Here is a 26063-nt window from a genome sequence, read left to right as displayed (position 1 = left end):
TTTTCATAATCTGGAAAATGTAATATCATTTTTAGAGAAAAAATTATATTCACCAGCTCTAATAAGGGCTGTCAGCTCAATTACACATGTGGCACAGCAAAAGGGGTTTACCCAATATAGTCACTGGGACCTGGGTGCTTAAATGGTACATATAGAAAGGGGTCCCAGTACATAGAAACTTTAGATCAGAAATATTGGAAAATAAACACAAAAATAAATGTATAGCATAGACACACTGGTTATTTAATCACAGTGTGTATTCAAGGTACAAAACATATGGCAAACAATCATTATGTCATCATCATAATAAAACAGTGCCCCAAATAGTGAGAGGGTAAGGAGGGGTGGGTAGTGCAGTGTGAGAAAAGTAGTGTGAAATTTCAGCACAATCTAAAAATGCAATATCAATTTTGAAGCTACGCAAAAATTCATAACTCAACCCAGGCTTCACCTTAGAGCCAGCTACAAGAGAGACATACAATGTTCGTATCTTATTCGGTTGAACAACATGCTGGAAACGCTTGTATGAATATCATGAATACTTAGTTGAACAAGCTGTTTAGAAGGTGGAAAATCAGTCAACGTTTCGACCCCAAAATAAATGGTAGGTAACCGTTGGGCCTTAGAATGGGGTCTTCATCAGGACATGGGCGGTGAGGCAGGGCAGGCAGCTCTAAGAAAGATAACTGGTAATAGGTAAACTAAGAAAATACAGCCTTAATCTGGAAATATCTGGAAAAGTCTGAGGGCATTTACCATGGTGAAGACATCAAAAGGTTGGGCCAGAGGGCTCCAATCCAGGCGGGGCGCAAAATAATCTAAAATTACAAAAGAATAAACTGGTATCTCGAAATCTGACTAAGGTACAAATCAGACAGAGTACCGGGGTCTCAATCAATAAATACTCACAGGAATCAAAACAAAACTGTCACCAGAGAACGTTAATTAATATGCTGGTTATAGATTGCCAAGCAGGTCAAATTGAATGCTATAAGAGACGGAGAAACAAAAACCAAAAGGCACCATCAATGGTTGTGATGCAGGGGGCGGAACAAGTTGTAGCTTGCTTGAGGTCCAAGGGACCTTGGAATACTCACAATGGGTGATAATCACTTCTAAGGAATTAGAAAAGCCGCTGCAACTGTCGGCATCAACTGAAAATAGAGAGGGCAAGGAAATTGGAAACGATCGCTACAGCCACAAATTCACCTTAGGACTTAACGGAATGCTGAAAAACGGGGCAAGCCCCTAGGTACAAAATACGCTATGTTGGTCGAAATATCTTTGGGGTGGACCGCTGTACGATGTATCCGTGACTGCGTACGCCGTGGAATGAGCAGTTACCGGCATTGCGGGCTACAGCGGTTTAAGAAGCCGCTGCCTGGGCGCATGCACGTTCTCTAACGCGTAATGCGTACGCGAAAAACATGGAAAAAAGACTTTGGCTAGAATGAATGTCTGCAACATGCCAGTGTAAGCGGTTGTAATTATGAAAAAAATTCAAAAATCGGTCATTGATTAAATCATCACAAGGAAGGTATGTATAACGTGCACCTCTTACAACATAAGGGTGAAGACGTTATTGAACAGTAATAGCCCATTAGTATTGGCAACACACGGGTAAACATTGTAAAGAAATCAATCATCTCTTCAATTACTTGAATGAAACCATTGAGGATGCGAAGAAAAGTTCGAGAGATATATATTGTCTCCAGTGGATGTTCAAAAACATATTGTGAGGGCACAACATGCATGATCAACAATTATAAATATATATGTTAATTCCACACTATTAGACGGTGTGTTTAAATGCAAATGCGTACCTCTCCGGCATGAGGGTAAAGGCGTTGTCACTTGGGTGAGCTAGGTGTATCATCACTTCTATGTGATACATTGTAAACGCGTACCTTTCTAGCATGAGGGTAAAGGCGTTATGGTGTAGGCGTACTTGTCATGGTAGGTCTATTCTGAGATGTAATCTACCGGTGATTTGAGAAAGATTGGAATACAGTCTCAGGCCTAGTAGTGGATATTCAGAGTCCAATTGCAAAAAGAAGAGGACCCCTGAAAAACTAGTATGAAGTACACCTAGACAGGGAAATACACTAATGTAAGCTTTCTAGGGCTACTTCAACTCAAACAACTCCTTTGCAATTGATTAAAGGAAAACATTAAAGTGACACTCTACAAAGATGCTGATGTTTAGAAAAATACATTTACTTTATTCATATGATATTCTGATTATAAATTTATAAAACATAATAAATTTACATACAGAGACAATAGCAATAATCGCACTATAATGGTAGAGACTTTCACATGCGCACAACGTACATACCACATTCATACTATCCTACATAGAACTCAATTCATACACAAATAATAACAAAATTATGACAAAATGTGCAAATTAGGATGATGTACAATCTATATAGATGAATTGATAAATCTTTTTTTTTTGGATTTTTTTGGGGGGGGGAAAGGGTACAGGTCTAACTCGATGCGCGTTTCGACTGAAACACAGTCTTCATCAGGAGTTTAAGATTATAAATGTTGTGCTGTATGGAAAGAAATTATATACATATAATCTTAGACATACAATAAACAGTGTCACTTTTTAGTTACTAAAAACAATTGATGCATAGACAAAGTGAAAATTAAAAAACTAGGTGAAGATTAAGAAACAACTGCGGCCTATCAGGAATTAAAACCTGTATGGTAATGTATCACAATTCCTTTAAAGGAGCTTGTGCCTTTAAACAATAAAAAAACATATATTTTATATATAGTAGGGAGAGTGATTAAATACATATTTTTCTAACGATGACCCTATATAACAGAGAAACAGAGACAAGACGGGGGGACACTGGGAGGGACAAGGGGAGGGAGGGGGGGAGAAAGGGTTGGGTATGGGACGGGGGTGGGTGGGTGGAAAAGAGGGGGGAGGGGGAGAAAAAAGAGAGGAGGGACAGAAAAAAGGGGGGAGAGAGAAAAGGGGCAAAAGGCGGAAAAAAGGGAAAGAGAAAAGGGCGGCAAAGGAGGCTGAAGGAGATGGAAAAAGAGGGGGATGGGGAAAGAACAAGGAAAGAAAAAAGACAGCATAGCAAAGAAGGAGAAAGAAAGAAGGGGAAAAAAACAAGGAAGGCAAAAAAGAAGAGGGGGAAGAAAAAGAGAAGAAGATGATAGTGGAAAGGAAAGTTGTTACAATTAGATTAAAATGTCCTCACCAAAAATTCTCAAGGAATTGTCTCCAATACTTGGAAGAAGGCAGCAGCTGAGTAATTTTCCATAAAGAACGTTTGTTCTGAATAATTAAATAAAAAGTAAATGGAAAGGAGATGATAAACTGAATAACAGGAGAAAGGGCCTAAACTGCTTAGTTTAAATGTGATGTCTATAAATAATTACGTAGAGAAAAGGAAGAATTCTTTGGAATTAGCTGGTCTCAGAAACCGCAGTGGCGAACACGTAGATGAAGATGATCGATGTTAAATAAATTCTGAAATATCAAATGTCCATGCAAAAATGATCCTATACATCCCAGCCTAGAGGAAAATATAATACAAAGAAATGGGGAGGGAAAAAGGGGGGATCACATTACATATAAACTGCCACTGCGTTAACGCTACCTTACACTAGAAGCAACCAAAATATGAGGTTAAAAGGATATTCTGAATTACCTTAATTAAGGTGAACCTAACTCGGGCCCGAGGAGGGCGCACAGCGACACACTGAGGTGGGTAACTAGGAGATTTTAAACACGACTGGGCGGTTCAAATGAACATGATGTAAACGAGCCACCAGTTGGGGAAGAACACAGAGCGATAGGCTGTAGAAAAAGGGGGAAGGAACAGAAGGTAAAGATGTGATGTAACACAGATGGATTTAAAGCATACCACGCGGCTTGCTCAATAACCTAAAGGGCTCTCCGCAAATAAACGGGGTCAAGGAAAATAGAGCGTCACTACTTGCCGTTTGAAGAACAAACGCGAATGCAAACATATGAAAAACGGCAAGAAGACCGATAGCTGGAACTTTCAATGTGCTGAACTACTATGTGTGTGTTTAAAATAAACACAAATTACTAAATATTAGTAAAGGGATAAGTGACTTCTTTAAAGTGTCTGCACAGAAATGCTTAAAAAAAGGCGGACCTTCTAATCACAAACTTACCGATAAGGATGAAAGCGAAGATAGTGTCTGGGACCAGGATGCTAAATGGCACGAACGGAACAGCTGCCCCGTGGAGTATCAAACGTTCTAAGCCACACCAGGGGTTTAAATGTTAGGAACAGGTCATGTGACATATCACATGATAAGGGAGGGGCGGAGCCAAACCCATACCTATGAAAAATAGCTAAAAGAAAATAGAAGAAATACTCAAAGAGATGACTCAGATGTTAAAACGACTAAACAGGTCTAGTGAAGGGAAAACCCAGAGTTTGTACCAAGAATGTGGATAATCACATATGTTAAAGAACTATTGACAGACCATCTTATCAAATCCAAGAAGCTGAATTCGCAGGTTAATAAAGATGATGGATTATTTCTATAATATCATCAGCCGATGAAATAGTGGTAGCCGGTGGAAACTAGAGTAGAGATTTTAACCAGAATGAAAAAGAGTAACCAACATATATGGCCAAAAGAATGTATATAGAAGATGTCATAAACGGATTAATTTAAGGTCAACATTTTCACCCTATGTGCAGTCAACCTACTTAAGCTCTATATTCTGTCAGTAGTTGTACCTTATCGCTTGAGCCCAAGGTATGTCACAGTTAAATCCATTAATATGGGATTTTAAAAAAAAATCCAAAACACCTCACGTCGTTTTCTAATTGGTTCTGCTAATTGCGCATTTTTAATTTAAATTTTCTCCAAGATGATCCATCTAATATCTTTTTCCTGATGGTTCTGCTCAGCAAAATGTTTAACCATTGGTGCCGAGAGTTTTTTTGTTTTAATGGCAGAGCGATGTTCTGTGAGGCGTGTGGAGAACTGTCTGGAAGTTTAACCAACGTAGCCCTTGTTACATGGGCAGAGTAACAAGTATACAACGTTGTCTGTTTAGCAGTTGGTGAACGTTCTCAATTTGATTTTGTTGTTGTTATACGTGAAGTTTTCAGAAACTATGGCTCCATCACATGCCCAACAGTGAGAGCATTTGTGATTCCCTGTGATGGTATGGTTACCCCTTAGGGAGTTTTGTACAAACGGGACATCTGTTCGCATCCTAGAGTGAACTACTGAATCTTAAGTTTGTTATTAGGATCTGAATTTGTGTTCAGGATATGCCATTGAGAGTTTATTGTCTGCCGAATTTTTTCATTCAGTGTAGAATGTCTGGTTATGCATCGCTATTGGGGGGCATTTTTCCTGTTGTTGGTTCTAAGAAGATGGTCCCGGTCGTAGAACCTCGCCCTCTTACCAGACACCAATGATACCCACGGTCTATGAACTTTTGTTTCATTACAATGGCTCTGGTGTCAAAGTCCAATAAGCTGGTACAGTTACGCCGAATGCATCAAAATTGGCCCATGGGTATGCTCTCACGTTGTCATCTAGGATGGTAGCTAGAAAAGTGTAGCAATGTATTTCTAGCTGTTGGTTTTGTATATAGATCCTCTTGTAGGGTGGAGTCAACTGCTTTAATTTCTATATCTAGAAATTCTATTCGTCCATCATCTATGTTGGCAGTAAAGCGCAAATTAGTGTCACATAGGTTAATCCATTGTAAGAACTCTTGGAGTTTGGTTTGGTCATCCTTCGATATAAATAGTATATCGTCGATATACCTAGACCATTCATGAATGGACTCAAAGAAGGGGGCTATTTCATTGTGGATATACTGGTGTTCAAAAAAAGCCATGTAGATATTCACAATGGTGGGGGCACAAGATGCCCCCATACTTACACCCTTCACTTGTTTATTGAGATCCCCATTGAACTCGAAAGTATTTTCATCGATTACAATTGTCAAAAGGTCAACTATAAACGGAACATTACATTCGATACTATAGGTGAGGATGAACCATTCCACTGCTGTGAATGCCTCAATCTGAGAGATGTTACTATACAATGATTCAATGTCCAAGGATACTAGAGTGTCAACGTGTTTATTGAAGTTTAGACCTGCAGTTTTTGAGATCATATACTTGGTGTCTCTTACATACGATGGTATTTTGGAGACATATGGACATAGCACTTTGTCGATGTATTTCGATATGTGCTCTGTAGTTGAACCTATAGTAGTGACATACGGGGTGATTCCACATTCAAATAATCGCTTTCCTGCTGGCATATTATGCCCTGTGCAACAGCATTATTGATAAGAGTACTGATTTTACGAAGGACTCTAGAGGTGGGGTCTAATTTGATCTTACGATAGTGTTCAGGATTCATAAGGAGAGCATTCATTTTGGGTATATAATTGTATGTATCAATAAGGACAATACCGCCCCTTTATCACAGCTTTTCAATGTGAGGTTACGTTGGTTTTTTAAGGTGTTCAGGGCGAATAGTTCTTCCTTGTCCAGATTCGGTGTAGGTTTAGGAATATATTCAATATTCCTCTCTAGTTTTTCCATAACTACTGACTCAAAGATGCCCACCTGTGGACCAACTTGGTCCAAACTTGGAGTAAACATTGAGTTTGGGCGGAGGCCTGTAGAGTTATCCTCAAGGGTGTTTTGAGGAGGTCTATTTTCAAAGAACTTTTTTAAATGGATCTTTCTAAAAAAGGAATGTAGGTCCTGGAAAGTCTCGAAAATGTCTGCCTTTGCAGAGGGAACAAATGATAATCCTTTAGATAGATCGTACAGCGGTCCACCCCAAAGGTATTTCGACCAACATAGCGTATTTCGAACCTAGGGGCTTGCCCCGTTTTTAAGCATTCCGTTAAGTCCTAAGGTGAATTCGTGGCTGTAGCGATCAATTACAATTTCCTTGCCCTCTCTATTTTAAGTTGATGCCGACCGTTGCAGCGGCTATCCTAATTCGTTAGAAGTGATTATCACTCAATGTGAGTATTCCGAGGCCCCTTGCACCTCAAGCAAGCTACAACTTGTTCCGCCCCCTGCATCACAACCATTGATGGTGCCTTTTGTTTTTTGTTTCTCCGTCTCTGATAGCATTCAATTTGACCTGCTTGGCAATCGATAACCACCCTATTAATTAACATTATCTGGTGACAGTTTTGTTTTGATTCCAGTGAGTATTTATTGATTGAGACCCCGGTACTCTGTCTGATTTGTACCTTAGTGAGATTTCGAGATAACAGTTTATTCTTTGTAATTTAAGATTATTTTGCGCCACGTCTGGATTGGAGCCCTCCGGCCCAACCTTTTGGTGTCTTCCCCATGGTAAATGCCCTTGGGCTTTTCACGATATTTCCAGATTAAGGCAGTATTTTCTCATTTTCTTAGTTTACCTATTACCCTTTATCTTTCTTAGAGTTGCCTGCCCCGCCACACCCCCCACGTCCTGATGAAGACCCCGTTCTAAGGCCCAACGGTTACCTACCATTTATTTTGGGGTCGAAACGTCGACTGATTTTCCACCTTCTCAACAGCTTGCGCAACTAACTAATCATGATATTCATACAAGCGTTTCCAGCATGTTGTTCAACCAAATAAGATACAAACATTGTATGTCCTCTCTTGTAGCTGGTTCTAAGGTGAAGCCAGGGTTGAGTTATATATTTCTGCATAGCTTCAAAATTGATTTTGCATTTTTAGATTGTGCTGAAATTTCACACTACTTTTCTCACACTGCACTACCCACCCCTCTTACCCTCTCACTACTTGGGGCACTGTTTTATTATGATGATGACACAATGATTCTTTGCGCTATGTTTTGTACCTTGAACACACACTGTGATTATATAACAAGTGTGTCTATGCTATAAATGTATTTTTGTGTTTATTTTCCAATATTTCTGATCTAAAGTTTCTATGTCCTGGGACCCCTTTATATACGTACAGCTCAATTACACAGACTAACTAATAAGAGGCTAGTAATACCCTTGCAAAACAGTATATAGCATAAGAATAACATAAACAATAATGGTGTTATCACCTGAGAATTTTACAACAAAAACTACCCACATATAGTTCCCCTTAAAGGTCAAATAAGGGAACCTCAATTCAGACTACTCATCCTTTCATAATTTCATCAGACAGGATGGGCAGTAACATGGTGTCTTTTTTTAATTAAATTTATTAATCTTAACAATTTTTAAACAGTATTACTGAATAGCTAATTAGACATCTCATGGCGGTTCCTAGACAGCTCAGACAGGCTCAAGAGAGAGTGAGAAAAAGAGAGAGAGAGAGAGAGATAAATCAAGAAAGATGACAATGTGTTGCTTAATTTTAAATACACTTAATTTGCCCATGAGCTAGTCTCCTTCCCCATTCGACAGTAGGTAACCAAAACAGGTGACCCCCTGTCGTCATAGGAGCAAAATGTACATTACCTGTAGTGTTTTACCCTGCAATATTAGAATCAGGAAATTTAATTAATACAAAGAACTTCGTTTATTAAACTACTCTTCAACATTACAAGCTTTCATAGTGTAATGTAGAAATCACATACTGTCACAACGGCTCCCTGCGTTGACATTTTACGTTCAGTAGTGCTGGTCAGTTCTAAATACAGAACTTGGCCTTTGACCCTAAAACCTGTTGTCCCCTGTCTAAGCAAGGATATTCCATGTGGTCTTTTCAATTCAAAGTAACTCTGGAGAAGCACAGCTGAAAAGCAGTCCTGTTCCGTGCCTGTGTGCTGATAATTTTAAAGGTAGGATGCACTTTTGCCGTCTTATTTTTGTCTTTATTCCTGTGAAATGTGCATTCTAGCACCTAAAATCTTACTCAAAAAATTTCAGTTTTCTGAATACCATAGTGTGCCCAGAATTCTTGTGCATTAAGGTAAAAGACTGCAAAAAGGCTTGCAATGTAATTTACATGTTTGTACAGTTACTTGTTGCTTAAATTGTAAGTGCATTTCAAACTGTAGCCAGTAGGCCATACCAGGAATCATATTTTAAGATTGTCCCTAAGATTCAGTAATATTGTCATTGATAGAGAAACTAATATTCACCTTTTTAATTTGGTTCAACAACATATTTTAACTAGTTGGAGTGTAGCTTGGGAGCCATGTGTTATTTACTCAGCTGTGTTTCACAACCAGCAGGCGTCAACCTCTACGATTTTTCAGGAGAAAAACCCTTTGCTGTATTCTAATGTCCTCAAAAGTTTGTAAACCATTGATTACCTCTGTCTGTTCTGACGAACAGCTTCCTTTGGACAGACAGCTTTGAACAGCTGTTTAAAAGCTCTTTTTTCTAGTGCTGGGAATGAGCACGTTTCAGTCTATTTAAAACCCAGGCATTCCAAGCCAGTCTATCGTTCTGCAATGTGAAACAGAGGCGCTTTTATTTTAGCAGCAACTAATTACTCAGATAATGTGAATACCTTTTAATATTTATAATGTATCTAAGGATAATGCTGTAACATTTTGATTTGAGTCCTAGTTGTGTAAGCACACAAATTTGTTTTATTTTCTCTTTCTATGAGGCCTATTTTTTCCCTATTGAGTGTTAATTCTAATGTTTCTTTACCATTGTGGCAATATTCACACATCTATACTTTGTAACTGTTTTACTTTTAATGGTAGCGTACAGCTATTTAGCATATGTTATATAACTCATTCCTTAAATTTTAAAGTGTAATTCTTTCAAAGACATTTGCAGAACACAATGACGACAACAAACCAAATTGAGCTAATTCCAGACATTTTCAAGAAGGGGTCTACTCACTCTTGTTGAGGCAAGCCATTCTTACACAAAGAAATACGGTCACTACTCACTCAAGTCAAGTCAAGTCAAACAAGCTTTATTCGGATCATACAAAATGTCCACAAAAGCATACTATACAAAAATTCTAAAATCCATTTATAGTTAAAAAGGAAACACATCTAAATTAAAAAACATCAGGAGACGCCAATCCATCGCATAGATTAAATGAGCACAACGCTAAAAAGGTGCGCTAACATTACTCATAATTCAATCTTTCTAAGTGAACAAGTTAATTCCTTTGTTTCATTGCCATCATTATATAACAAATAACTGTGTTACATACTGACATTTTTTCCAAGTTCCGCAGATGATTAAAAGCAGTTTTATAGGAAAACAGGCTGTTAATTTAAAAAATGGGATGGAGATACATTTTTCTAATTTCTGTATAAAACTTACAAAACAATAAAAAGTGAAGGGTACTTTGTTTAGACCTGCCATCACACGGACAATTCGGCATGATGGTGCACCACTTACTCCTTTTTGGAAATGCAAATAAGAAATGTAAAGTGCGCAGTCTTAATCTGATTAGGTAGAATCTATGTTGTACATTGGTTACAAAAACGAGCTATTGTTGTAAACCCGTAACCATGGGACCCTCAAGGTAAGAAGTAACTGTTTTCTTAGAATGTAAGGCCTTGTGTCTACGGGCGGCCCTTACACTCAGGAGACTCCTTTTTAATTCAGCCTTACTAGGGTGTTGTGCATCTCCCGCTAAAAAATCATTTACAGTTAAACTACAATCCTCCAGAAGATTGGCAATATAGCTTCACCAGGGTATTGTTTTACAACCATCTTGAGACAAACAATCTAAGATAATATCCCTCGTAAAATGAGTTTCTTCCCTAACCCAGATACGATATCACAAATTTAATGCGGCCATACTAATTAAACCATATATGTACGGAGTTCCAGTTTCCCTGTGCACTATAATTGAGGGTGTAGCAACAGGGACAGCTAGCAAGCTTCTTAAGAAGTTGTTTTCAAGGATTTGTAATGACAAGGTATCGATCTGACCCCATAGGGCCCCCCGTAACAACTCCCTGTAATGCACTTCGCTCCGTACAATTTAAGAATCTTCCGGACAGGTTTATTACCAATTTTTTGGGAGAATCTAAAAATGGCCTCCACTATTTTCACGAATTTCAACTTACATAGGGTTAGGTGTTTATTGCAATTACCCTTACTATTAAAAAGGATTCCTAAGTAAGACAATGTAACGGTTCTCTCTATCAATGTCCCGTTGATAAAATGGGATTTTGTTTTAATATTCTTTTTACCACAGGACATTACCAACGTCTGACTCAGGTTAATTTTGAAATGTTTCTCCTTTATAAAAATAGTAAAATTATCCATCAGGGTCTGTAAGCGGTTTGCTGTTCTAGAAATCAGGACAGCATCATCGGCCTACAGTAATGGGGTGTGGCCTGCTTACTAATCATTGGGTCATCTACCCCACTGTTCTGTAATAAAATGTCAACACCATTTATATAAAGTGAAAGCAGTAGGGCGGCAAGAATACTGCCCTGTCTTACTCCACGGGTGGTTTTAAAGTGCTTCGTGTATTCCCCATGTATTCCGTAGCGTATCCTTGCGGACAGCTGAGCATAGATCTGAGATAGGAAACTAACAATATCATCTAGGGCGCCCATCCCACACAGTGTCTCCCATAGCTTTGAGTGGTTCACCAAGTCAAAAACGCTTGATAAATCCACAAAGCAAAGATGGAGGGAGCCCTCCCTCCCAAGGGTATATTTTCCTATTATTAGATCCAGATTCAGGCACTGCTCAATTGTACCAACACCACTTCTAAAGTCATACTGTGCATTTGATAAAATATTATTTTCATTTGACCATTGCTCTAACCTGGCCAGCAATATTCGGCCCATGACTTTAGACATTGAGTCAAGCAAAGATATTGGGCGATAGCAACTAGCGCTACTTCTATCACCCTTTTTAAAAATGGGGACTATCAGGCTCTCCGCCCATGTAACCGGTATCACCCCGTCAGTTGTTGCATTGAAGAATCAAAACAAAACAAGTACCCTAAGGTCCATATTGTGCTTAAATACATCAATTGGGACTCGGTCGGGGCCTGCGGCCTTACCACTGGAGCTATTCTTAAGGCTGCTCTAATTTCATTTTAAGTTATGCGCCCTACGTTAGTTTTATTTATGGGTATTACAATGTTGTCCTGGATGTTTACAAATACCCTGTTTGGACTCATTAAAAATTGCTTCGAAGTGGGTTAACCATTCCTCGGGGGTCACTACTGTATCAATCTTTACTGATTACACCCTTTTAAAGAAAGGTTGACCCAGAGTTTTCCAAAAAAGGACCGAATCTTTGGGCTCGGCTGCTTTAATTAGATTCTCCCACGCATTTTCCCTTATCTCCGTTTTTCTCTGTTTAAGGGCGTCTTTAGATAGTTTTCGTTGCGTGCTAATCACCTCCCTATTACGTGGGATCATTTTTAGTGCCGACTTTAATTCTCTAGTTAATCTAGAACAAAGGTTTTCAAACCATCTTGGGTAATTTGATATAGTTTTCTTACTTTTCCTTCGTAAGTTATCTGAAATTACAGTAGAAATAGATTGAAAGGCCTTAACAATATCAAAGCTACTTGTGGAATCATCCAAACAAGTACCAATATGATCTTTTATTTTTAATAAGATTATGTTTGTAAATACTTCTGGGTCCACGCCTGCCCATTTAATTGAGATCCCATTTTCCCCATGTGTTTTATGCCCACATCTTGTGTACCTGCTTGTAGTTTTTTCTAGGGGGAGTTCTTAAGCTTATTAATACTGGGTGGTGATCGCTCAGTAGGCTTGGGGAAACAAAGCATTCTAATATTAAGGTCCTTAAATTTATTGAAGTGATAAAATGATCGATACATGAGGATGACCTTACTCCTTCAAATGTATAGATATTGGGCCCAATTCACAGAACGAACTTAAGACAAAATCCTAAACTTACTACCATTTTGGTATTCACAGAAGGCACTTACTCATTTTTGTATTCACAGAAGGCACTTACTCATTTCGGTATTCACAGAAGTTAGGAGTCTTAACTTTAAGACTCCTAAATGCTTTCTGTGAATACCGAAAGTCTTAAAATTAGGATTTTTCTCAATTTAGTAGTAGTAAAGTTAGGACTCCTAACTTTAGGACTCCTAAATGCCTTCTGTGAATACCGAAAGTCCTAAAATTAGGATTTTTCTCAACTTTACTACTACTAAACTGCGAAAAATCCTAATTGTAAGACTTTCAGTATTCACAAAAGGCATTTAGGAGTCCTAAAGTTAGGACTCCTAACTTCTGTGAATACTGAAATGAGTAAGTGTCTTCTGTGAATACCAAAATGAGTAAGTGCCTTCTGTGAATACGAAAATGGTAGTAAGTTTAGGATTTTGTCTTAAGTTAGTTCTGTGAATCGGGCCCTTAATCTCTATCTCCCCCTCTACTTCCTTTTAAAATCTTCTCTGTAATTTCCAGATTATGCTTGGACATAACAAAATTAATATTTTCACCATAGTTGTTATGTGGGAAATGTGCAGAAGCACTACCTAGTTCTTCTTTGTAACCACATTGAATTCCCGCTATACGATTACATGGTTCTAAATTAAAATCCCCCGCCCAAATTAGGAAGCAGTCCCGACCTACATTCTTCATGAAGTCCCTCAACTCGTTATCCAAAGATATGATGACCTCATGTCTCGAAGCATTAAAACTGTTATTGTAAAAATGTATAACGATTATATCCTGTATTCCTTCTACGAAAAAAAATAGAAACTGAAAGTTCGGCGACTTGGTGTAATAATTTTTTAGAGTCAACCTAGAAGACAGTGAAATAAGTGCTGCTAAACCACCACTGGCCCTACCTGCCTTTGATGGAGTAGCATTAGTTGTAATAGTCTTAAAACCGTTTACAAAGAAAGCATCCGTAAGCCATGTCTCCTGTATTAAAACCACGTCACAATGCTCAAAAGTTTTATACCACTACTCACTCATACAAGTACTTCACAAGCATCACCACCGGTGCCAGTCCACAAACCACATAGACATTCCAAAAAAAACAATCAATCCACAAATCAACACTTAGGACAAAAGCAAGAGACAGCCCACAGACTGTACTCAGACTAAACCATTTGTAAATACCAATTGTAAGTCATATTTACAAACAAAAGGGCTCTAAAAAAATAGTACAGACATTACACCAAGACAAGTAGACTGCTGAAAAGACTGTGCCATGTTCAAAAAGACAGACTCAAGCCCCAGACCTTTTCCAAAATACACCAAATTACCAATTGAACTGATGGAACACTCAAAAGCGCTCCATATCACCATTTACGAATTTTACTAAAGTAAAGTAAAGTAAAGTCCACATTTGTAAAGCGCACAATCACCCGTAAGGGTCTCTAGGCGCTGGGGGCCGTCGTGAAGATTAATACGAGCTATTGCCCAGAGTCACATGGTGCTGGGCTAATCTGCCGCCAGAGACGGGGATCGAACCGTGATCCTCAGATTCCAGCGTCAGTCGCCCTGGCCGCGGCGCCACACCTCTCCCCTACTAAGTGCGTAGATCAGAACCCTCCTTAGGGCATTTGTTCCACAGTTTCATACATTATGGAAGAAATACCATATTTAATGTAGATGAACCTATTTAGGTATCCCCTCTAGGGAAGTCAGCTGAGTACTTTCTAAATCCATACTGGTACCATCAAAATGCAACACATTCTACGAAGTGTGCTAGGAGTAGGCATGCCAAAAATATTACAATGCGATGTAATATAATCAAAGCATATTTATCCTGAGAAATATCCAAAAGTAGGGAAAAATCTCCTCATTACCTGCCTTTATTTGCTGCAGCAACCAAACAAACAAACCAAAATCTTGGTCAAGTCATTCTAAAACAAGATTGTTCCATCGCGACCTTACCAAACAAAAGTCTCCAGCTTCAACTGCCTAGTTCTGAGTGACCTAACGGTTGTTTTGAAATACTCACGCCAAAGAAGATCTAAGTCGGGACCGGCCATCACCTAGAGGGTCAGATCGGGAAAACCAGAGACCACATCGGTCTGCAAAGACAAAGGGTCTTCTCATGCAGGGTACCTTCCTCAGTCGATTCCTACCTTCCGTCATGCCTGCACTCTCAGATGGTCGAATCTCCGATGAATCTCACGTTCAGGGGTCAATTTGTGGAATAAAAAGCCATTTTAGGGGCTCACTGATGCACCGGTCCTTAAACCAACAAAGAAAAAATTGGCACGGAAGCTGTAATATCAAGGACATAAATGTATTAACCTCTCATGAGGGAGACTACGTCAATACGGTACCCTCAGGCCACTGTATGAGGCAGTTCATGAAGTACAGAAACCATGGGCCTTTTATACTGTGATAGTTGCAGTGTAAGCATGGAGCTTCAAAAAGAGGCGGTACAAGTGTACACATGAATAGCTATTTCACTTATAAGGGTACATGAGAATCATTTAGTCAACAGAGTGGGCGGAGTAACCCTTACATCAGTTGGAATAGCCTAACAGTTATACACTAAGACAGATGCATTCTAGCAGCTGCGGCCTTTCTGAGCATACATTGCTCTGGCTCAGTGCTGAAGGAGTAACTGTAACTGATGACTCAAGCAGAATAGAAAAGCAGGCAACAGTGAAGAGGGGAGAAGCACATGGTGAGCACATGGCTAACTAAAATGGCTGCCACAAACAAAATGCTTCAGCTTATGCTAACGGTAATTTCTGCTAGTTTCCACAACACACCCACTTATAGACTTATTGAGACACTCATGCACTCACTCACACACTCACTGTCAAAGGTTAGTAGTTACATTTAGGAAATAAAATTCAAATAAGCCAGAGAAATTCACTCCAAAAACCAAAGTTTAAAGGGATGTTATAGTTAGGAAACTACATTAAAAAAAATATAGAAATTCACGGAAAACACTAAGGCTACAGGGACGTTATAGTTTGGAAATAGATTTTTTTTTAAATTAGAAATTCACTGAAGAAACTAAAGGTTATAAGAATGATATAGTTAGGCTCTGATTTCACTCATACAAAACCAGTGAAATTCAGCAGTTATATATAGCTGAGCTAACTAAAACTTACGCCCACAATGCACTGCTTATGGCTGTCTGAATGGGTCTGTGAGTGCAGTGACAGTGTATGAGTGGTTCTGTGAGTAGGTGCATCAGTGCCTAAGTCTGTTTGTGAGTGAGTGTGAGAGTGTCTAGGCACATCTGTAAGTGGGTGCATGAGTGTCTGCGTGGGTCTATGAGTATGTGTGAGAGTGTCTGAGTAGGACAACAAGTGGATGTCTGAGTACGTCAGTGAGTGGGTGTGTGAGTAGGTCTGTCAGTGGGTGTGTGAGTGTGAAAGTGGGTATATAATTGTCTGTGTGGGTGTGTCAGTTGCTGTGCCAGTGACTGGGCCACAATGTTCATAGTTTTGCACAAACATCTACTCAAGTGTAGTACTTTCTACTGGTTAATCACTAAGTACCATCTCCTTGGGTAAATGTCCCATACGTATTCTATAACTACAGCTGCATAATAGAGCACAAGGAAATGTCACCAGTGATCTAGAGGGCATTTTGGCAATGTAATTGTTCCTTGTGAATCTTTATCCAGAAACCTGTGATAGCATGAATCTTCCTATTGAGAAGGTGGCAATAGTATAAAGAGCTAAATCTCCACAAAACAAGGGTCCATCTTCTTAACTATATGAAGTAAGTGCCCCACAGCCCTTTCACTATTTAAATTTGGCCATGCCCCAGGGAGATGGTGGGCCCCAGGGCAGATTATGACCTAGGAGGGGGCTAAGAAGACCCCTTCCCCCTCTCTTCAAGTTCCTGCACCCTAGGAGTTGGTGGTCCCTAGGGCAACTTATAACTAAAGAGTGGCCCACTTCCTATTTTTCAATCAAGCCCCGGGAAGGTGGTGGTTCTTGGCTTCATAAAAGTTCAATGGAGTGAGGCCAAGGGCCCGCCCTTCTCTTATTTTATTGATCACCTGGCACAAGGGAGGTGCTGTTCCCCGGTGCCCATAGCGTCAATGGAGGTCGCATGTGCCCCGCCCCATAATATATATACTAAATAAGCCCACAGGACCCAGTCCACATGGGTAATGTAATAGAAGCAGGCATTAGAGACCTTACATATTCTTTTATTTATTTTTTGCTACATATTCACTGATCTCTGCATTTTCACAGCATGACCATGTCATGAATGATGTAATATGTGATGTTATCAGCAGTGCATTACGGGGGCACTAGTTGTAGTTAGCTCACCTAACTATAACAGACACATTTCTCTGGTTTTGTATGAGTGAAATGTCCAACAGTGAATTTCAAAGGTTTTTTTAAATGCTAATTTCTAACTATAACGTCCCTGAAACCTATGTTTTTTGAGTGAATTTTAAAGGTTTTTAAATGCTAATTTCTAACTATGATTCAGAAAAGGGGGTGGTGATGAACAGAGTGCCTGAATTAAGCAGACCACTCTTACCCAGTCCAAAGATCAGGGCTTGATCCATCACCGTTTTTTAGCTCACTGCACCATCCCAGCTCAGAACTTGGCTATATGCAAATTAGTCTGTTCCTGTCCCAGTGCATGATGGGAACAGGGCAAACCAAACTACCAAGCCAATTCTTGTACTGGGAAGGAAGCAAGCTTCCGGGGACCGGTTTCTGCCATTTCAGGCGTCGTTGGCCCGGCTTGCTTGAATCCTGATGGTGCAATGAGCAAGGGACTCACATCTGAGTATACCCTTCCACGCTTATGGTGGCAAATGATTCAGAAAAGGGGGTGGTGATGAACAGAGTGCCTGAATTAAGCAGACCACTCTTACCCAGTCCAAAGATCAGGGCTTGATCCATCACCGTTTTTTAGCTCACTGCACCATCCCAGCCCAGAACTTGGCTGTATGCAAATTAGTCTGTTCCTGTCCCAGTGCATGATGGGAACAGGGCAAACCAAACTACCAAGCCAATTCTTGTACTGGGAAGGAAACAAGCTTCCGGGGACCGGTTTCTGCCATTTCAGGCGTCGTCGGCCCGGCTTGCTTGAATCCTGATGGTGCAATGAGCAAGGGACTCACATCTGAGTATACCCTTCCACGCTTATGGTGGACAAAATGATTCAGAAAAGGGGGTGGTGATGAACAGAGTGCCTGAATTAAGCAGACCACTCTTACCCAGTCCAAAGATCAGGGCTTGATCCATCACCATTTTTTAGCTCACTGCACCATCCCAGCTCAGAACTTGGCTATATGCAAATTAGTCTGTTCCTGTCCCAGTGCATGATGGGAACAGGGCAAACCAAACTACCAAGCCAATTCTTGTACTGGGAAGGAAACAAGCTTCCGGGGACCGGTTTCTGCCATTTCAGGCGTCGTCGGCCCGGCTTGCTTGAATCCTGATGGTGCAATGAGCAAGGGACTCACATCTGAGTATACCCTTCCACGGTTATGGTGGACAAAATGATTCAGAAAAGGGGGTGGTGATGAACAGAGTGCCTGAATTAAGCAGACCACTCTTACCCAGTCCAAAGATCAGGGCTTGATCCATCGCCGTTTTTTAGCTCACTGCACCATCCCAGCTCAGAACTTGGCTATATGCAAATTAGTCTGTTCCTGTCCCAGTGCATGATGGGAACAGGGCAAACCAAACTACCAAGCCAATTCTTGTACTGGGAAGGAAACATGCTTCCGGGGACCGGTTTCTGCCATTTCAGGCGTCGTCGGCCCGGCTTGCTTGAATCCTGATGGTGCAATGAGCAAGGGACTCACATCTGAGTATACCCTTCCACGCTTATGGTGGACAAAATGATTCAGAAAAGGGGGTGGTGATGAACAGAGTGCCTGAATTAAGCAGACCACTTTTACCCAGTCCAAAGATCAGGGCTTGATCCATCATTTTGTCCATCATAAGCGTGGAAGGGTATACTCAGACATGAGTCCCTTGCTCACTGCTCCATCAGGATTCAAGCAAGCCGGGCCGACGACGCCTGAAATGGCAGAAACCGGTCCCCGGAAGCTTGTCTCCTTTCTGGTGAAGAATTGGCTTGGTAGTTTGGTCTGCCCTGTTCCCATGATGCACTGGGCCAGGGACAGACTAATTTGCATATAGCCAGGTTCTGAGCTGGGATGGGGCAGTGAGCTAAATAACGGTGATGGATCAACCCCTGATCTTTGGACTGGGTAAGAGTGGTCTGCTTTATTCAGACACTCTGTTCATCACCACCCCCTTTTCTGAATCATTTTGTCCACCATAAGCGTGGAAGGGTATACTCAGACATGAGTCCCTTGCTCACTGCTCCATCAGGATTCAAGCAAACCGGGCCGACGACGCCTGAAATGGCAGAAACCGGTCCCCGGAAGCTTGTCTCCTTTCTGGTGAAGAATTGGCTTGGTAGTTTGGTCTGCCCTGTTCCCATGATGCACTGGGCCAGGGACAGACTAATTTGCATATAGCCAGGTTCTGAGCTGGGATGGGGCAGTGAGCTAAATAACGGTGATGGATCAACCCCTGATCTTTGGACTGGGTAAGAGTGGTCTGCTTTATTCAGACACTCTGTTCATCACCACCCCCTTTTCTAAATCATTTTGTCCACCATAAGCGTGGAAGGGTATACTCAAACATGAGTCCCTTGCTCACTGCTCCATCAGGATTCAAGCAAGCCGGGCCGACGACGCCTGAAATGGCAGAAACCGGTCCCCGGAAGCTTGTCTCCTTTCTGGTGAAGAATTGGCTTGGTAGTTTGGTCTGCCCTGTTCCCATGATGCACTGGGCCAGGGACAGACTAATTTGCATACAGCCAGGTTCTGAGCTGGGATGGGGCAGTGAGCTAAATAACGGTGATGGATCAAGCCCTGATCTTTGGACTGGGTAAGAGTGGTCTGCTTTATTCAGACACTCTGTTCATCACCACCCCCTTTTCTGAATCAATTTCTAACTATAACATCCCTGAAACCTATGATTTTTAGTGAATTTCAAAGGTCTTTTAAGTGCTAATTTCTAACTATAACATTCCTGAAACCTAAGGTTTTAGTCAGTAAATTTCAAAGGTCTTTTTTAAATGAAAATGTCTAACTATAACGTCCCTGAAACCTGTGTTTTTTCAGTGAATTCCAAAGGTTTTTTATATGCTAACTTCTAACTATAACGTCCCTGAAACCTACATTTGTTTCAGTGAATTTGTTTTTTTTTTAAATGCTAATTTCTAACTTTGCCTACATAGGTAGGATATGTGCAGAAAGAGGAAGAAAGGTACAGAAAGAAGCAAGAAATGTGTGGAAAGATCCATTAGAGGTGCAGACAGAGGCCTTGTTGCAAAGTCATCCTGTGCCCTGGGCACCCCCCAACTTTTTGCTGACTGCTACTGGTGGCAACTAAATCTGACTGACCCTGGGCTCTGCGTAACAATGCTTGGAGCCAGTGCAATGCTGAAAGACACTTAGAATACAGTGAAAACACCTACATACATTAGTGTACACTATATGTTGGGGTACCCCTGTGGTTGCCATGACCTCCCCTGTACGACCTTAGTACATAATAGGGCAGGGAATTAAAACTACCTCTAAGTCCCTAGCATATAATAGGGCATGGCAATATAGAGGCCAGCAGCCCTTTTCTGCACTTATATGTGAACTGCTGAGCCTGAAGTCAGTTTAAAATCAACCTAATTTGTGAAGAAAGAGGCAATAGAGGTGCAGAACAAAGCATAAGAAGTATAGAAAAAAGCAATAGAAGTGCATAAAGAACCAACAGAGGTGCAGAAAGAGGCAAGCGGGGTGCAGAAAGAGGCAAGAACAGTGCAGAAAGAACCAAGAGACATGCAGGAAAAAGGAAGAAGGGTGTAGAAAGAGGCATGAGGGGTGCAGAAAGAAGCAAGAGAGGTGTAGAAAGAAACAAGAGAAGTGCAGACTTTTTGCAACAGAGGTACAGAAAGAGGCAAGTGGGGTGCAGAAAGAGGCAAGAGAAGTGCAGAAGGAAGCAACAAAGAAGCAGAAAGAGGCAAGAAAAGTGCAGAAAGAGGCAAGAGAGTTGTAGAAACAGGCAAAGGAGGTACACAAAGAGGGAACAGGGATGGGCACAGAAGGCAAGAGAGGTATATAAAGAACCAACAGATGTGCAGAAAGAGGCAAGAGGGGTGCAGTGCAGAAATGTGTAAGAGATTAGCAGATAGAAGCAGGAGCAGTTCAGAAAGAACCAAGAGAGGTGCAGAAAGAGGCAAGAGAAGTGCAGAGAAAAGCAAAAGAGGTGCAGAAAGAGCCAACAAAGGTAAAAAAAGAAGAGGCACATGGTGCAGAAAGGGATAGGAAAGGTACACAAAGAGGCAAGAAGGGTACAGAAAGAAGCAGGAGGGGTGCAGAAAGAAGGAATAGAACTACAGAAAGAAGCAACAGAGATGCTGAAAGAGGCACAAAGGATGCAGAAAGAGGCAATAGAACTGCAGAAAGAAGTAACAGAGGTACAGAGAGAGGCAAGAGTGGTGCAGAGAGAGGGAAGAGAGGTGTAGAAGGAGGCAAGAGAGTTGCACAAAGAGGGAAGAGGGATACAGAAACAGGCAAAAGGAGTGAAGAAAGAAGCACATGAGGTACAGAAAGAGGCAAGAGAGGTACAGAAAGGGGCACGAGAGGTGTGGAAACAGGCAAGAGAAGTATTGAAAGAGACAAGAGAGGTGCAGAAGGAGGCAAGAGAGCTGAAGAAAGAGGCAAGAGAACTGCGGAAAGAGGCAAAGAGTTGCAAAAATAGGCAAACAGGGTGCAGAAAGGGGCAACAGGTGGGCAGCCTGAGGCAAGAGAGGTACAGAAAGAGGGAAGAGGGGTGCAGAAAAAGGCAAGAGAAGTGCAGAAAGAAGAAACAGGGGTGCAGAAAGGGGCAAGAAAAGTGAAGAAAGAGGCAAGAGAGGTGAAGTAAGAGGGAACACGGGTGCAGAAAGAGGCAAGAGGGGTACAGGGAAAAGCAAGTGAGGTGCAAAAAGAGGCAACAGAGGTACAGAAAGAGGCAAGAGAGGGACAACAAGTATAATAGTTAAGCAGAAAGAGGCAAAAGAAGGACAGAAAAAAGAAAGGTGTAGAAAGAAGCAACAGAAATGCAAAAAGTGGCAAGAGAGGTGCGGAAAGAAGCAAGAGTGGTTTGCACACCACCAGTACCAATTTAACACCCACATTTAGCAATAAGTAACAGGTGACCATTCTAGGTTTGCAAAGGGCCTTCCACCATGATGTAATACTTGTTGCTGAATTTTTGGTAGTTTGAGCAGTTTGAGCTAGAAACAAGTTTTTTTCAAATCTGCAGATTATGCATTAGATGATGGATTATGTGGCAAATGCACAAAATATATAATTGTGCAAAAGTCAGTGCAGCCAAACAGTCACATAATTCTAGTGGCCCTGCTGATACCTCTGACTAAGTCCAGAAGTGCTCCTCATTAGTTCCTTTTTGTCTGATTCAGTTTATGGTTTATCTTCTATGGAAACAAGGAAGACTAAACCTGAGGTTACCACTTCCCAACAAAGCCTACTGTCATGTATCATTTTAGGACCCTATTGTAAGTTTCCCGATTCATGCCCTTATGTAGGTATAAATCCCCATATCCTTATATAGGCATAGAAATCATAACCATATTTAGGCATAGCTCATGCAGTCCAAATACGGCAGGGCTACTTCCACTAGTTCCGAAAATCCACAACGATTTCTTGGAAAAACTCAGCTTCAGCAGCTAGGGACTTCCCCTTGCTTGAATAATGATTTGTCCAAGAACTCATGGAGTTTTCAAAGAACTGAGATTTTTTGATGACGTTATTATGTCCAATTGTACGTCAAAGTTGGCATCTTCACGGTATAAATATGCCCACACTCACCCGAGCAAACACACGGTGGTTTGGAGCAGTTCGACTATCTACTTGCCCGACGCGCCCTGCTACAGCAAGTGCAGAAGGAAGCGGACCCTCCAGCAGACGCACTGAGAGAGACGCTGTCTTTTCTCCTGCCGAGAAATCCAGCTCCAGTGTTTCCAGGCTACCCTTGCGGGTTGTGGAAATCAAGTCCTGAGCCTGACCTTCTTCATTCTAAATTAAGGTACGGAGTTGATTAGAGCGCTCTGCATCTTTTTAATTATTAAGACTTTCTTTGCTTTTAAAATCACTGCGCTGCGACCCTTACCTTGCCAGCGCATTAGCTCCGCCGTCACCGCCTCCATAGTCCTCGGTCCACCACCAAGCCTTTGGATTGCTGTGGAGGGACAAGGGAGGAGATTCGGGGCCCCGGAAGTGATTCACTACTTCCGGGCTCATCTGCCTATCCGACCCCCCTATCAGACGCGCTCATTGGCTGCTTAACACCTATTTAACAAGATGATATACAAGTCGCGCAGCGGACGAGCGCAGCGGGCGTGCCGGCGGCGCACCGAAGGCGCGCCAAAGGCAAGCCCGTCTGCGCCCGTCCGCGCACGGACGGGACCTAGGGCCCCTTCCCCTGTGCGTTTTAATTTCACTTACACCTTTGTTGAACTAATGAACCTTCGGGGACCTTGGACTATCAGCGGTGAACTTTGTGAAAGCCTTGCCACCACTGGAATCTTATCTTCGTCTCCTTACACTCCCCCTGCTCTCCTGGATGGTTCTCATAATTCTCCTATCACAACAACACACCCTGCCTCGATCCCTTCCAAACTTTCTATTTTTTATCTAAACACCCGTTCATTAGCCAAACATCAGGTCGAGATTTTCCATCTACTCGACACCCTCCACCCAGACATCCTGTTCCTTTCTGAAACCTGGCTATCATCGGAGTCTACACCAGATATTCTGGCTGCCCTCCCTGATAACTATTATATCCTCCAGGCCAATCGACCAGACAGGAAGACGGGGGGAGGAGTTGCTGCCATCATTGCTCACTTACATATTTTCACCTCCCTCACTATCCCTGACACTCTGCGGGCTGAGATTCTTGCTGTCACTCTGCACTCCAAAAATTTTCAATTGGCTTGTGTTCTCTGTTACCGCCCTCCCAATCCTTCCCTAAATTTTGTGAAATTTTTTAGTAATCTTGTTGCTGAGCTGGCAATTAATCATGCCAAGCTCCTCATTCTGGGGGACTTTAATTATTGGCCATATGATCCCCTTGAGAGCCCCTGCTCTAGACAGTTTAGGGATCTGCTTTCTGGGCTAAACTTCTCAGAACTTGTCACAGTAGCGACACATATTAAAGGACATACCCTGGACCAGGCCTGGAGCCTCAACTTAGACATTTTTGAGCTTCAGGTTTACCCTTGTGCCTGGTCTGACCACTATTCTGTCTCATTTTCTATCAGCCTGCCGGCCATTATATCTACTCACTCGGCTGCCCCCGTTTTGATCCGAGATTGGAAGCACGTAGACATTCCTTCCATCTGTTCCAATCTCACTTCCACCCTCTCAGCATTTCCAGATCTCTTGGACACCCAATGTCCGCCACATGTTCAAGCTGACGCTCTCTCTTCCTGGCTGACCCAGGCGAGAGATACTTTTTCCCCCCTTAGGATTTTAAAAAATGAGCGACCCCACGACGCCCAACTTTGGTTCACCAAAGACCTCGGGGACAGGAAGCTCGCTCTGCGCCAATTGGAGCGCAAGTGGAGGCTCCACTATTGCCCCCTTAAGAAAACCCTGTTCCTGAAGGCCTTACAGGACTATAAGTCAGCAATCATGGCGGCTAAATCAGCACATTTTTCGGCGAAAATTCTTGGGGCCAGTTGCAAATCTAAAACCATTTTCTTCATTGTGGATGAGCTGGTCAAACCTGACCGCATCATCACTAAATCTCCCCCATCGCAATTTCTCTGTGACGCTCTTAACAGTTATTTTATTGATAAAATTGCAACAATTAAATCCAGTATTCCGGTTGCTACCATTACACCACACCTCCCCACAGCTGCCCCTTATCACTCGTGCTATTTGGCATTCCCTACTCTTACTGAGGACATCTTCTTCTCTCTTTTAGGGAAGGTGAAATCGGGCTCGCCTCAGGATTGTTGCCCTCCTGATATCAGTCGTGAGATCTATCACAATATCCCCACACCCCCTTTAGCCCTCCTGAACAATTCCCTTTCCTCCGGAGTGGTTCCCCTTTCCTTTAAAACGGCGGTGGTCTGACCAATTTTGAAAAAACCTGGTTCCGATCCCGACATTCCTTCCAACTTTCGTCCAATTTCCCTCCTTCCCTACCTGGGTAAAGTTTTGGAAGCCTATGTGGGTAGCTGCTTGAGCAACTTTATTGAATCCTCTCACTTCCTTGACCCCCATCAGGCCGTCTTCAGACCCCAGCATTCCACCGAGTCTATCGCCTTGGCCGCTAACGAGGACTTAAGAAGGGGGGCGGACCAGAACATCTCTCAGGCTTTGGTGCTCCTGGATTTTTCGGCGGCGTTCGACACGGTTGATCACTCCATCTTACTTGAACGTGTCGAGCACGCCGGCATCCAGGGGCTACCACTGAAGTGGATCGCCTCCTTTCTTCAGGATCATACCCAAGCTGTGTCCCTTCCACCTTTCTCCTCAGTGAAAAAACATCTTACCTGTGGAGTCCCGCAGGGCTCCTCGCTCTCACCACTTCTTTTTAATCTTTATATTCGCCCCCTCATCTCGGAGCTTCAACAGAAATCGGTCACCATTTTCAACTACGCGGATGACCTTCAGATCATCTTCAGTATTGATTCTTCTCCGTCCTCTATACAACATGTCCACTCTGTAATGAATTTTATAAGCTCCTGGATGAATCATAATCAACTCAAACTTAATCCCGACAAAACGGAGTTAGTTCTCACTGGTCCACACGACAATCCCTGGAGTTCGCTCTTCTGGCCTTGCTCACTTGGTCCCTCTCCATCCCCGGTTGACACTGTCAGGAGCTTAGGGGTTACTATCTCCAAAGATCTTTCAATGAGGGTTCAAATTAAGACTGTGGTTTCCACTTGCTTTTATCATCTGCGTCGCATACGGAAAATCAGCAGATTCCTCACCCATGAAGCTCTTGTTCAGGTCACCCTGGGATTGGTCATCTCGCGAATTGATTATGCAAACTCACTATTCGTGGGTATCCCAGCATATCAAGTAAAAGATCTCCAACTTATTCAGAACCAGGCAGCCAGGTTGGTCTATGGATTGCCCAAATCCACTCACACGAAGCCCCTGTTAAAGAGCCTTC

The sequence above is a fragment of the Lissotriton helveticus genome, chromosome 8 (assembly GCF_964261635.1).
Source record: "Lissotriton helveticus chromosome 8, aLisHel1.1, whole genome shotgun sequence".
Taxonomy (NCBI): Eukaryota; Metazoa; Chordata; class Amphibia; order Caudata; family Salamandridae; genus Lissotriton; species Lissotriton helveticus.
This window is presented reverse-complemented; position numbering follows the sequence as displayed.